The sequence below is a fragment of the Triticum urartu genome, chromosome 3 (assembly GCF_003073215.2).
Source record: "Triticum urartu cultivar G1812 chromosome 3, Tu2.1, whole genome shotgun sequence".
In the NCBI taxonomy this organism is placed as follows: Eukaryota; Viridiplantae; Streptophyta; class Magnoliopsida; order Poales; family Poaceae; genus Triticum; species Triticum urartu.
In genome coordinates this window covers 513,782,522-513,795,521 of record NC_053024.1, presented here as the reverse complement: position 1 = coordinate 513,795,521, position 13,000 = coordinate 513,782,522, and positions in this window count along the sequence as shown.

The following is a 13,000-nucleotide window of genomic DNA, read 5'->3' as shown; positions in this document are numbered from 1 at the left end:
CCTGCCAGGTGACCGCCAAGACCCTCCGTGGTCCCTTTGAAGACCATTCAAGAACAAAGTATTCAAGACAAGGCCCCGGCAAGAGGAGCTTGCCGGGAAGAAGGCAAGACCCCGGCAAGAGGAGCTTGCCGGGAAGGCCATCCGAGGCATTCCAAGGAACTTGCCACGGCACGCTACGCGCCCCGACAAGGCCCGGTGAGCGACAAGGTCCCGGAAGCGACAAGTCGACGGCCGCGGCAAGGCGCTTGCCGCGGCAAGCCCCCACTCCACGCCCGCGCTCCAGCACATCCACCCACGTGTCGCTCCGGGGCCCCTCCCGAGCGCACATGGCAGGAGGCTGCGCAGCTAGGGGCGTGCGGTGGCGCGCAGGCGCTGACAAGACAACCATCATGGCAAGACGGTGGCGTCCCTAGCGGTCCCTTTCGGTGCTGTCTAGGCGACACAGACGGGCATTTAATGCCCTTGTCCCCTGCCGTCAGGGTTAGGTATGATAACACTGTAGCAGCTAGCTGTGCCTACCCACGGCACCCTTTCCATTTTTGCCCTTGGCCCCCGTTGCTCTATGTCGGTAACCCCTTGAGTATAAAAGGAGGCCCGGGTGCAACGTAGAGGGGGTCAGCCACCTCGAGAGCTCTCGCGAGGTTCAGCGATTCCACACACTCACGCTCGATCTCGAGTTGAGCAATCCCACACACTCACGCTCGATCTCGCTCCCGAGCTAGAAATCAATACCAATCCACAAAGCAGGAGTAGGGTTTTACGCATCCGTGCGGCCCGAACCTGGGTAAATTGCTCGCGTGCTTCGCCTCGATCTGCTCTTTGCGCGACCTCCGCCCCCCGCCGAACCAAAAGGGATCCGGTCCGCCGGTCCCATAGGTGCCCGTGGATTAGAAACCCCGGCATCTCTGGCGCGCCAGGTAGGGGGCGTCGAAGTTGTGTGAATCAGATCCGGCGTTCTCGCGAGCTAGATCTTCATCTTCTTCATCGATCTTCGCCATCTTCATCAAGATGCCGCCGAAGAAGAAGGTTTCGGAGGCAGCTGCTCCGTCCGCGCCGAGCCACCCACCGCCGGAGCAAACGGATGGTGGGGCAGGCGCCGGCGGAAGGGCACGCATCGACGAGGGAACTCTCGGTGCTGCCAAGTCCCAGGGCAAGGCTGCGCTGCCCATCGGCGGCGTGGCCGGCTCCCACAACGACCGGGCGCACTCCAAGACCTCGGCGTCCGTGCATGCACCACGCCCATCTCAGGAGGCGCGGGACCGGCAGCGTCATGGTGCTCACGGTGCCATGCGCTCGCTGGATCCGGATCGCGCTGGTGGGTCTCGGAGCGCCCAGGACCACCATGCGCGTCAACAAGCCAGCGCGAGCGAGACACGGTCGCCTGGACGGGATACTGCTCCTTCTAACGTGGTTAGAAGTCCGAGCTTATCCCGCTCCTCGCACCGTTCGCTACCGCCGCCCGCCACCGCAGCCGAAGCTCTGGCACGAGCTCAGCTGCTCCTAGACTACCCTCCGGCGGCGGACAAGATCGACGACTGGAGGGCCACTATCCAGAGTCTCATCGGCTTCGCCAACGGCGACATTCCTCGGCAGCCGACCACATCGCAGCCGCAGCAAGTCAGCCAGGCGCGAACCGGTGGAGACAAGACTGGTGGGGGTGCAACTACTGTGCACTCCCCACCCCGAAGGCCAAGATCGCCGACTTGCCGGATCCACCTCGACAGCGACTCCACCGCGTCGTCTGATCCCCGGGCTCGTCGCGATCAACGCCAAGTTCTTCAAGAACGGCAGCGAGAAGACGCTCGTACTCGCATCGAGCGCCGGAGAGAAGCGCGACGTCAGTCAGAACAGCGCGCTGGGCCCTCTGTTGACATGCATGCGCCAGGGGAACCAGGCGACTTGCCGTACCCGGTAGGTTGCCCTGCGTTCACTCGTGAGCTGCGGCAAGTCCAGTGGCCCAGTACGAAGAACTTCAAGCCAGATGTACCAGAGAAGTACGACGGCAAGTTGCATCCGTCGGAGTTCCTCAGCATCTACACCATCACGGTGCAGGCTGCTGGGGGACGAGACGACAAGATCCTTGCCAACTACTTCCCGCTGGTGCTTAAGCCCAACGTCAGGTCCTGGCTCATGCACGTGCCGGACAACTCCATTTCCTCCTGGGCCGAGCTGTGCCATCAGTTTGTTGGCGCCTTCACAGGTGGCCACAAACCTCATGGCCAAGAGAGCGATCTTCATCTGCTCGTCCAGAAGGAAGGAGAGCCCCTGCGCCAGTACATCCAGAGGTTCAGCCGTGTTCACCACAACATCCCAAATATCCACCCTGCCGCGGTAATCAGCGCGTTCCATCAGAACGTGCGTAACCGCAGGATGCGGGAGGAGTTGGCGATGTGCAAGATTCGGGACGTCAGCGAGCTTTATGCCCTGGCCGACAGGTGTGCACGCGCTGAGGAGGGGAGGAAATTCCCCGGAGAAAGCACTGGAGCAGGAGGATCTGACAGTGAGGATGCCGCCCCGGCAAAGAAAAGCCGGCGGCACAACAACAGAAAGAAGCAGAACAACGAGGTGCTGGTCGTTGAACAGTCCGGCAATGAAGGTGACGCCACGAAGGCTATAGTTGGTAGATCCGGCAAGGAAGTTGCTGCGTGCACCAACTGTCAGGCTGTGGCGGTCGCCGACAAGCGGGACGGCTCCAGCAAGCAATACTGTAAGATTCACCGCACCAAGGGCCATGACCTCCAGAGCTGCAAGAAGGTCGAGCAGCTCGTCCAGCAACAAAGGGCTGAGTACGAGCGGCGCGACAAGGAGAGAGCCCAAGGGGGTGCCGAGAAACCTGGCCAGAAGCGCACCGGCCAGGAAGGACGCCGCGGCAAAGCCAAGCAGCGGCAAGGAGACAGACCTCCCCGCGGTCGCGACAACGACGGTGAGGATGAAGACATTTATGACATTGAGACCAGCGAGCAGGAGTTTCAGAAAGCCACAGAGGTCTTGTGCATTGACGGGGGTGCTTCCCTGCATACCTCGCACCATCAACTCAAACAGTGGGTGCGGGAAGTCAATGCAGCGGAACCACCCATCGAATCGCGCAAGCTTCTGAAGTGGTCCAGCACGCCTATCATCTTTGACATTGAGGACCACCCAGATCGCACAACCGTGGTCGGGTGTCTGCCGATGTTGGTTTCACCAACCATCCGCAACCTCAAGGTCACCAAGATGCTAGTCGACGGCGGGGCCGGCTTAAACCTGATCTCCTCCGCTGTGCTCCGAAAACTCCAGATCCCTGACGGCGAGCTCGAAGAGACCGGCACATTCCAAGGAATCAACCCGGGAAGGAGCAAGCCGAAGGGGAAGGTTACGCTGCCGGTAACATTCGGCAGCGAGTTAAACTTCAGGACTGAGAGGGTCACGTTCGACGTTGCCGATATCCCGTTGCCTTATAACGGGATACTTGGCCGTCCAGCACTCGCCAAGTTCATGGCGGCCTCTCACTACGCGTATAACGTGCTGAAGATGCCAGGCCCGATAAGCGTCATTTCCGTCCCTGGCGACAAGAAGGACGCTCTTATCTGTGCCGACAAGATCTACCGGGAAGCAGCAGCCATGGCAGATCGCCATCCACTTGCCGCTGAAGCTCCCGGGGGAAAGAGGACCAAGCCCGGCAAGAGTTCTGATGCCCACTCCGGCAAGCGCACCTCTTCGGAGTGCTGCGCTGCCGTCGAGGACGCACCATCGAGCTCCACCGGCAAGAAGGCCAAGTCCGGCAAAAGCTCTGATTCCCACTCCGGCAAGCGCGCCTCTTCGGAGTGTTGCGCTGCCGTCGAGGACGCACCATCGAGCTCCACCGGCAAGAAGACCAAGTCCGGCAAAAGCTCTGGTGCCCACTCCGGCCAGCGCGCCTCTTCAGAGTGCTGCGCTGCCGTCGAGGACGCACCATCGAGCTCCGCCGGCAAGCACAAGAAGACGATGGCAGCTCCGCCGGAGACGAAGAAGGTGTCCGCCAAGGAGGATGGCACTGGTGGTACCTTCACCATCAGTGCCGCGCTTGATCCTAAATAGGAAAGCGCGCTCGTTGCTTTCCTGCGGGCGAACGTCGACGTGTTTGCATGGCAACCGTCCGACATCCCCGGTGTTCCCAGGAAAGTGATTGAGCACCACCTTGCCGTCTGTCCTCATGCGCGGCCCGTCAAGCAAAAAGTCCGGAAGCAGGCGGTGGAGCGCCAAGAATTCATTGCAGAGGAAATCAAGAAACTGGAAGCAGCAGGCCTCGTCAGAGGAGTGCTCCATCCCACGTGGTTGGCCAATCCTGTAGTCGTGCGCAAGGCAAACGGGAAATGGAGGCTTTGCATCAATTTCACCGATGTGAACAAAGCTTGTCCCAAAGACCCATTTACTTTGCCGCGCATTGACCAGATTGTTGACTCCACGGCTGGATGTGATTTGCTTTCGTTTCTTGATGCGTACTCCAGGTATCATCAGATTTTCATGGCAGAGGAGGATGAAGAGAAGACCGCATTTATTACTCCATGTGGCACGTACTGCTTTGTACGGATGCCTTTCGGATTAAAAAATGCCGGTTCAACATTTGCAAGAGTAGTCCATATTGCTCTTGAGCCACAAATACACAGAAATGTGGAAGCCTACATGGATGATATAGTGGTCAAGAGCAAGAACAGAGCAACCCTGATCCAAGACTTGGACGAGACTTTTGCAAATCTGCGCAAGATCAGCCTCAAGCTCAACCCAGAGAAGTGTGTGTTTGGAGTTCCCTCCGGCAAGCTTCTCGGGTTCTTCGTGTCTTAGCGGGGGATTGAAGCCAATCCCGACAAGATCAAGGCCATTGAGCAGATTGAAGCACCAAAGCGCATCAAGGATGTACAGAAACTTGCCGGTTGCGTGGCTGCTCTCAGCGGGTTCATCTCTCGGTCTGCCGAGCGCGCCTTGCCATTTTTCAAATTATTGAAAAAGGCAGGTCCGATGAAATGGACTCCGGAAGCGGAGGCTGCGCTGCAAGACCTAATGAGATACCTGTCCTCCCCTCCAATACTTGTCGCGCCTAAGCCACAAGAGAAGTTGCTGCTGTACATAGCGGCAACCAATCAAGTGGTTAGTGCTGCGTTAGTGGCAGAGAGGGAGGCGGATGATGAGCCAGCAACCGCGGCAAGCGCATCCAGCGACAAGCAGGGGGCTTCCCCGACAAGCTCTGGTCCCGACAAAGATGAGCCCGCGCTGATACACGAGGAGATACGGAAGAAAACGGTGCAGCGCCCAGTTTACTTTGTCAGTTCCCTCTTGTAGGGGGCTAGGTCAAGGTACTCTGGTGTGCAGAAACTGCTTTTCGGCCTTCTCATAGCCTCGAGAAAGCTGCGCCATTACTTCCAAGCACATGAGATCACAGTGGTCACTCGCTTTCCGCTGAAGAGGATACTGCAGAATCCTGAAGCGACAGGCAGGATTGTTGAGTGGGCACTGGAACTGTCAAGCTTTGGTCTCAAGTTTGAAAGCACTTCAACTATCCAGAGCAGAGCATTGGCAGAATTCATAGCGGAATGGACGCCAAGCATCCCCGACAAAGAAGCGAGCAAAGAGTGGCTGATGTACTTTGATGGTGCTTTCTCGCTGCAAGGCGCCGGCGCTGGTGTGCTGCTTATCGCGCCCACCGGAGAGCACCTCAAGTACATAGTCCAGATGCACTTTCCCAAGGAGCAAGCAACAAACAATACTGCAGAGTATGAGGGATTGCTTGCCGGTCTCAGGATCGCGGCGGACCTTGGGATTAAGAAGCTCATTGTCAGGGGTGACTCACAGCTTGTCGTCCGCCAAGTAAACAAGAATTATCAGAGTCCGTTGATGGAAGCTTACGTCGACGAAGTGAGAAAGCTAGAAGAGCGCTTTGACGGCCTGCAGATGGAGTACGTTCCGAGAACTCAGAACACCATTGCTGATGGCCTGTCAAAGTGCGCCGCACTTAAGTTACCTGTGGAACCAGGGACCTTTGTGCTCAAGCTGACTCAACCGTCCGTAACACCATCAACTGGACAAAGCAAGAAGAGGAAGTTGATTCCTGGTGACTACCCGCCGGCAGAGCTTCCCGAAGCCGCCGCCAAGAAGGTCCCCAAGATCGACACCGAAGGCGCTGAGGAGCGAGATGCTCCGGCAAACCCCAGGGTTTGTTCCGTTGAAGCAGAAGCTCCCGGCAAGTTTGTCGCGGAATGTCACGCTCCGACAGAGACACAGCTTCTCGCCGTAGAAGCGGATATTCCCGCAGCAACCTCCAAGATCAACGCCAAGAGCGCCGGCGAGCCAGATGCTCCGGCAAGCCCTAGGGTTTGTTCCCTTGAAGCTGAAGCTCCCGGCAAGCTTGTCGCGGAACGTCAAGCTCCAGCAGAGACACAGCTTCTCGCCGTAGAAGCGGACGTTCCTGCAGCACAGAGTTGCCTTTAGTCCTTGTTGTCGAGCCACAGGCTCCACCATGGGCGCAGCAGATTGTCCGTTTCCTTCAGACAGGAGAACTTCCCGAAGAGCAAGAAGAAGCCGAAAGAGTAGCCCGGCAGTCAAGTATGTACCAGTTCGTCGACAAGACGCTGTACAGAAGAAGACTCAACGGTGTGAAATTGAGGTGCATTCCCTGGGAAGACGGACAGAAGCTGTTGGCAGAGATACACGGAGGCATATGTGGTCACCACATTGGCGCAAGAGCACTCGTCGGCAAAGCATTCCGGCAAGGTTTCTTCTGGCCAACAGCCCTCCAGGATGCAACTGCACAAGTAACCAAGTGTGAAGCGTGCCAGTTCCATTCCAAGCAGATACACCAGCCAGCTCAAGCTCTCCAGACGATCCCTTTATCCTGGCCCTTTTCGGTCTGGGGGCTCGACATCCTCGGCCCCTTCCCCCGAGCTGTCGGGGGCTTTGAGTACTTGTACGTTGCAATCGACAAGTTCACAAAGTGGCCGGAAGTGGAACCAGTGAGGAAGGTGACCACACAGTCAGCCGTCAAGTTCTTCAGGTCGATTGTTTGCCGCTTCGGGATCCCTAACCGGATAATCACCGACAACGGCACACAGTTCACGAGCCACGCCTTCATGCAGTACATCCAAGATCTCGGCGCCAAAGTCTGCTTTGCTTCTGTTGCTCACCCAAGGAGCAACGGTCAAGCGGAGAGGGAAAATGCTGAGGTGCTGCGCGGACTCAAGACCAGAACTTTCGACAGGCTGCGCAAGTGCGGAAGAAACTGGATCGAGGAGCTACCGGTGGTTCTTTGGTCGATCAGAACGACGCCAAATCGAGCCACTGGACAGACACCCTTTGCTCTAGTCTATGGAGCAGAGGCAGTTACCCCCACGGAACTCGTATACGGGTCACCTCGAGTGCTCGCTTACGATGAGCTTGAGCAAGAGCGGCTGCGGCAAGATGACGCGCTGCTCCTTGAGGAAGATCGTCTCCAGGCTGTTGTGCGAGCTGCTCGCTACCAGCAAGCTCTGCGCCGCTATCACAGCCGCAGAGTCAATGCCAGGAGTTTCGCGGAAGGCGACCTTGTTCTTCGGCGCGTTCAGTCGGCCAAGAATTCCAACAAGTTGACGCCGAAGTGGGAAGGCCCTTACCGGGTGAAAGGAGTCACAAGGCCTGGCGCTGTCTGCCTTGAGACCGAAGATGGCTTTCCAGTGAGCAACTCCTGGAACATCGAGCATCTTCGTAAGTTTTACCCGTAAGGCGCGGTTGTCGGACCCCGTCCGGCAACCAACTTTCTGTACGAGTCTTGCCGCTGTTGCATGTAATCCTCTGTACAGAGCCAGGCGCAGACCCTGAGCACTAGAAAATGAAGCGCTGCATACCGCGGGGGCTATAGCATGCATGCTAGATTGAGTCCGAGTCTCGTCCTTGGTTAGGGTCGATAGTCCCTAACAGCGGCTAACCCCTAGCTTAGAGGTCGAGTGTCCGTCCCTTTGCTTTTCCTTCGTTCGCAGGGCTCGCACGTCCTGGCCAGACCACCTGGAGGCAAAAAGGAGAAGAAGGGCGCGCCGGCACCTGGGCCCCGGCAAGAACACCGGGGGCTACAGATGCCAAGATATCACCCCCGGCAAGCCAGAATTGCCGGGGGCTGCAAATCAGATAAGTCTTTCATCCCTCTTCATGCATCCTCTTATGGACTGGGGAATGTGAAACCGCGTTTCTTCCCGTAAACTGCCGTGCTCCCCCGACTCTAGGCCCTGGAGCGCGTTCCCGGGGCCAAGTTTGGTCGTAGCCGCGACAGCAAAGGGATGAAACGAGGAGGCCGCACCCACCTCGTTCCCGCCTCCGTCAAAGGCGTGAGAGCGGTCGAAGCGACGTGGGAAGGCGGCAGGGCCTGTTGCCGGGAATGTCTGTCCGAGGGATACTAAGGAGTTGTTCCTTGGCGTGGGTTCAACCCGCGAGGCAAATAACCCGGCAAACATCCCCTTTTCATTAAAAAACATCCCATACAGGTACAGTCCATAGAGGATGAAAAACATGAAAGAGAGGATTACAAGTTTTAGATACAACCAAGGCCCGAAGGCTTACAATTTAAAAGATAAGGTGCCCATAATCCCTTTCCTGTCCCTCACTTCAGGAGGTAGATCAAGGAGGTGAAAAGGGGAAAGGGGCGCCAAGGCGAGCTACAGGTGCCAGAAGACACCAAGAGAACATCCCGGGGGCTGGACGGTGAGGACGACGCCGGGAGAAGGGTGCGAAGGAGGGGCGGTAGGACGTCAGCACGCTGTCGAGGGCACCACGCCCTCGTACTCCGACCTGACGGCCTTGTCGCCAGCCCTCTTCCCCTTCCGCGGCCTCCCTACGCCAGCCGCCCAAGGAGACGCCCCCGGGGAGTTCAAGAAGACGGCGCCGCAGATGATAGGGTCGCCGGTGCCGCACGAGACGGCGCCCGACACCTAGTCGGAGCCGCCGTCCTGCCGCCCGCCACCCTCACCATCACTGCCGCTCTCCTCCTCGTCACTCTCGCTCGAGGAGGAGCCTTCGCTATCGGAGGAGCTGTCCACGCAGCACTTCGCCCGGGTGCCGAAGCACCCGAAGACCTTGACGGAGAGGAGATCGCCCTCCACCAGCTTAAAATGGAGGGTGAGTCCCCCCGTCAAGCTGTGGATGCGGGCGAACGTCTTCCACCCTCGATCGAGATACATCACACTAGGGGCTGGGAACGCCACGCGGACTCGCGTGCCGCTGATCCCACAGCCCCTCATGTGTAATCTCAGAGTTTCGGGCGGGTCCGACTCCATCGCACTCGCGAACGGAGCTGGAAGCCGGAGGCGACGACGAGGCGCCTGGTGCAGCTTGACGAAGAACTCGCAAGGGTTGTCCCCTATATGGACCGCCGCGGGGGGAGGAGCCGCCGGCGGGGGCGAAGCTGGCGCGTCGCCCCGTCCGCCTCTTCCCCGAGCGCCTCGACCTCGTCCTCGACCTCGTCCACGACCTCGCCCCCTCCCTCTTCCCCTTATGGCTGGCTCTGCCACCACGAGCGAGGAAGAGGGGAGGGTGCACTGTCTGGCGGTGACCCTCGCCGCCACCGATGAAGGCCCAGGATTCCCTTTCTCCATGGCGAATGAGAGAAAGGGGAGCAGAAGCTGAAGGAAGGAGGAGACGAGAGGGTGCAGGTTTCGGTGCTCCCTTCCCGCTCCTTATAAAGGAGCAAAGTGGGAGCCCAGCCGCCCCGCTCGGCGAATCAAGGCACGAGAAGAGCAGGGAGGCGGGCCGACCCGCCCCCTCTGCTCGCAACGGCCCAGGTTCCCGCTCCCGCCGTCCGCGATCCCAAGTGCATGGGAGCCGCGTGGCGGAGATGCAGAACTGAGGCGACGGATGGGGCGGCCTCGCCCTACCCCGTAATCTCGGGGAGTGGGTGCTTCGAAAACCGCACGCCGGCCCCGTCCAGTAAATGCGCCACGCCCCCACGCCTATCTCCGCTCGGAGAAGAGGGCGTGGGCCGTTCCCCTTCATCATGGCTTGACGCACGCTCGTGGGGCAGCCCCGCGCACCCGCGCCACCCACGTCACCCACGACGCCGCGTTTGACGCATGCCATTCCGGGCGTGCGCGATGGATGCGGAGGAAGATTCGGCATGACCTAGGCCGCGCGTGCCCATGCACTGTTTTGGGCCTGGCCCAACAGCGCTCGGCACCGTGTCTGGCCCAGGCCCGGGAGCTCCTGTCGGTGTACTAGAGTAGGGGTACCCTTAGTACCCTGAACTTCTGCACGGGTAGTTGCAGCGTCCCGCGACAAGGCCTGCCAGGTGACCGCCAAGACCCTCCGTGGTCCCTTTGAAGACCATTCAAGAACAAAGTATTCAAGACAAGGCCTCGGCAAGAGGAGCTTGCCGGGAAGAAGGCCAGACCCCGGCAAGAGGAGCTTGCCGGGAAGGCCATCAGAAGCATCCCAAGGCCCCGGCAAGAGGCGCTTGCCGGGATGGCTGTCCGAGGCATTCCAAGGAACTTGCCGCGGCGCGCTACGCGCCCCGACAAGGCCCGGTGAGCGACAAGCTCCCGGAAGCGACAAGTCGACGGCCGCGGCAAGGCGCTTGCCGCGGCAAGCCCCCACTCCACGCCCGCGCTCCAGCACATCCACCCACGTGTCACTCCGGGGCCCCTCCGGAGCGCACGTGGCAGGAGGCTGCGCAGCTAGGGGCGTGCGGTGGCGCGCAGGCGCTGACAAGACAACCATCGTGGCAAGACGGTGGCGTCCCTAGCGGTCCCTTTCGGTGCTGTCTAGGCGACATAGACGGGCATTTAATGCCCTTGTCCCCTGTCGTCAGGGTTAGGTATGATAACACTGTAGCAGCTAGCTGTGCCTACTACAGCACCTAGCTGTGCCTACCCACGGCACCCTTTCCATTTTTGCCCTTGGCCCCCGTTGCTCTATGTCGGTAACCCCTTGAGTATAAAAGGAGGCCCGGGTGCAACGTAGAGGGGGTCGGCCACCTCGAGAGCTCTCGCGAGGTTCAGCGATTCCACACACTCACGCTCGATCTCGAGTTGAGCAATCCCACACACTCACGCTCGATCTCGCTCCCGAGCTAGAAATCAATACCAATCCACAAAGCAGGAGTAGGGTTTTACGCATCCGTGCGGCCCGAACCTGGGTAAATCGCTCGCGTGCTTCACCTCGATCTGCTCTTTGCGCGACCTCCGCCCCCCGCCGAACCAAAAGGGATCCGGTCCGCCGGTCCCATAGGTGCCCGTGGATCAGAAACCCCGGCACTTATCTAAAGAAATTTCTTCGGCAATTGATTCCTAAGAAAATTTCCTCACTAATCTTATTATGAAAATGTGTCCAAGAAAACTTCTCTCAAGAAAGTTCTTAAGAAAGAGCTTCCTAAAAAATTTCCTTAAGGACCTTGTTAAGAAAATAAGGCCGAATAAACTTTTCTTATAAAACTTCTTAAGAAAGTCCTTCCTAAGAAAACTTTCTTAAGGAACTTCTTTAGAAAATGCGTCAAAAGAAACTTTTCCTAAGAAAATTCTTAGGAAAGTGCTTCCGAAGAAAACTTCCTTAAGAAACTTTTCCTAAGAAAGTTCCTTAAGAATCTTCTTTAGAAAATGTATTGGAAGGAACTATTCTTAAGAAACTTCTTAAGAGAGGGCTTCCTAAGAAATTATCCTTAAGACACATCATAAGAAAATGCGTCGGAAGAAACTTTTCTTAAGAATATTCTTAGGAAAGTGCTTCTGAAGAAAACTTCCTTAAGAAACTTTTCCTAAGAAATTTCCTTAAGAATCTTCTTTAGAATATGTATCGGAAGAAACTATTCTTAAGAAACTTCTCAACAGAGGTCTTCCTAAGAAAATTTCCTTAATAAACATCGTAAAATGCATCGAAAGAAACTTTTCTTAGGAAACTTCTTAAGAAAGTTCTCCCAAAGAAAATTTCCATAAGAAACTTCTTTAAAAAGTGCTTCCTAAGAAAATTTATTTAAGAAACTTCTTAAGAAAGTTCTTCCGAAGAAAATTTCCTTAAGAAACTACATAAGAAGAAACTTTTACTAAGAAACTTCTTAAGAAAGTTCTTCCGAAGAAAGTGCTTCTCGGGTTCAGTAAGCAAACGCCTCACTCAGGTTCAATTATAGGGAACACGGCTCGCACAACGCGCGCGTACGAGAGAGAAACGCGCAACCACACTACATCGCTCCGCCCCGATAACCCACCGTAATCGGGAATCCCCTAAAATTTCCTTGCCCTTGCTTCTTCCATGATTTTTTACATCATGTACGGCCCAAAGAATGTAATGCAGGTGCGTCTTCGGCCCGCCCGGGACGAAAAGCCCATTTGCTGTCATGATTTTATCTCATAGAAGTAGGAGCCCACCACATATATGATGATACATGTTTTAGTCACAACTATCGTCATAGAAGTGTCATAAGCCTGACAGAAAAAAATCGTTTGGGAAAAAATGTGACGGATGTGTCTTATTTTGTAGTGTTTCTAGGAAATTTTCCTTAAGAAACGTCTTAATAAAATGTGTAGGGAGAAACTTTCATAAGAAGGTGCCTTCTAAAAAAATTCTCCTAAGAAACTTTATTAAAAGGTGCTTCCTAAGAAAACTTCCTTAGGAAACTTCTTTAGAAAATGCATCGAAAGAAATTTTGTTAAGAAACTTCTCAAGAAAGGGCTTCCTAAGAAAATTTCCTTAAGAAATATAGTAAGAAAATTCGTCGGAAGAAACTTTTTCTTAAGAAAGTTCTTCCAAATAAAATTTCCATAAGAAACTTCTTAAGAAAGTGCTTCCTAAGAAAATTTCCGTAAGAAACTACTTCCGAAGAAAAGTGCTATAACAAAATGTCTAAGAAGAAACTTTTCTTAAGAAACTTCTATAGAAAATGCGTCAGAAGAAACTTTTCCTCAGAAACTTTTTTAAAAGTGCTTGCTAAGAAAATTTGCTTAAGAAACTTCTTTAGGAAATGTGTCGGAAGAAACTTTTCTTATGAAACTTCTCAAGAAAGGGCTTCCTTAGAAAATCTCCTTAAGAAAAATCTTAAGAAAAT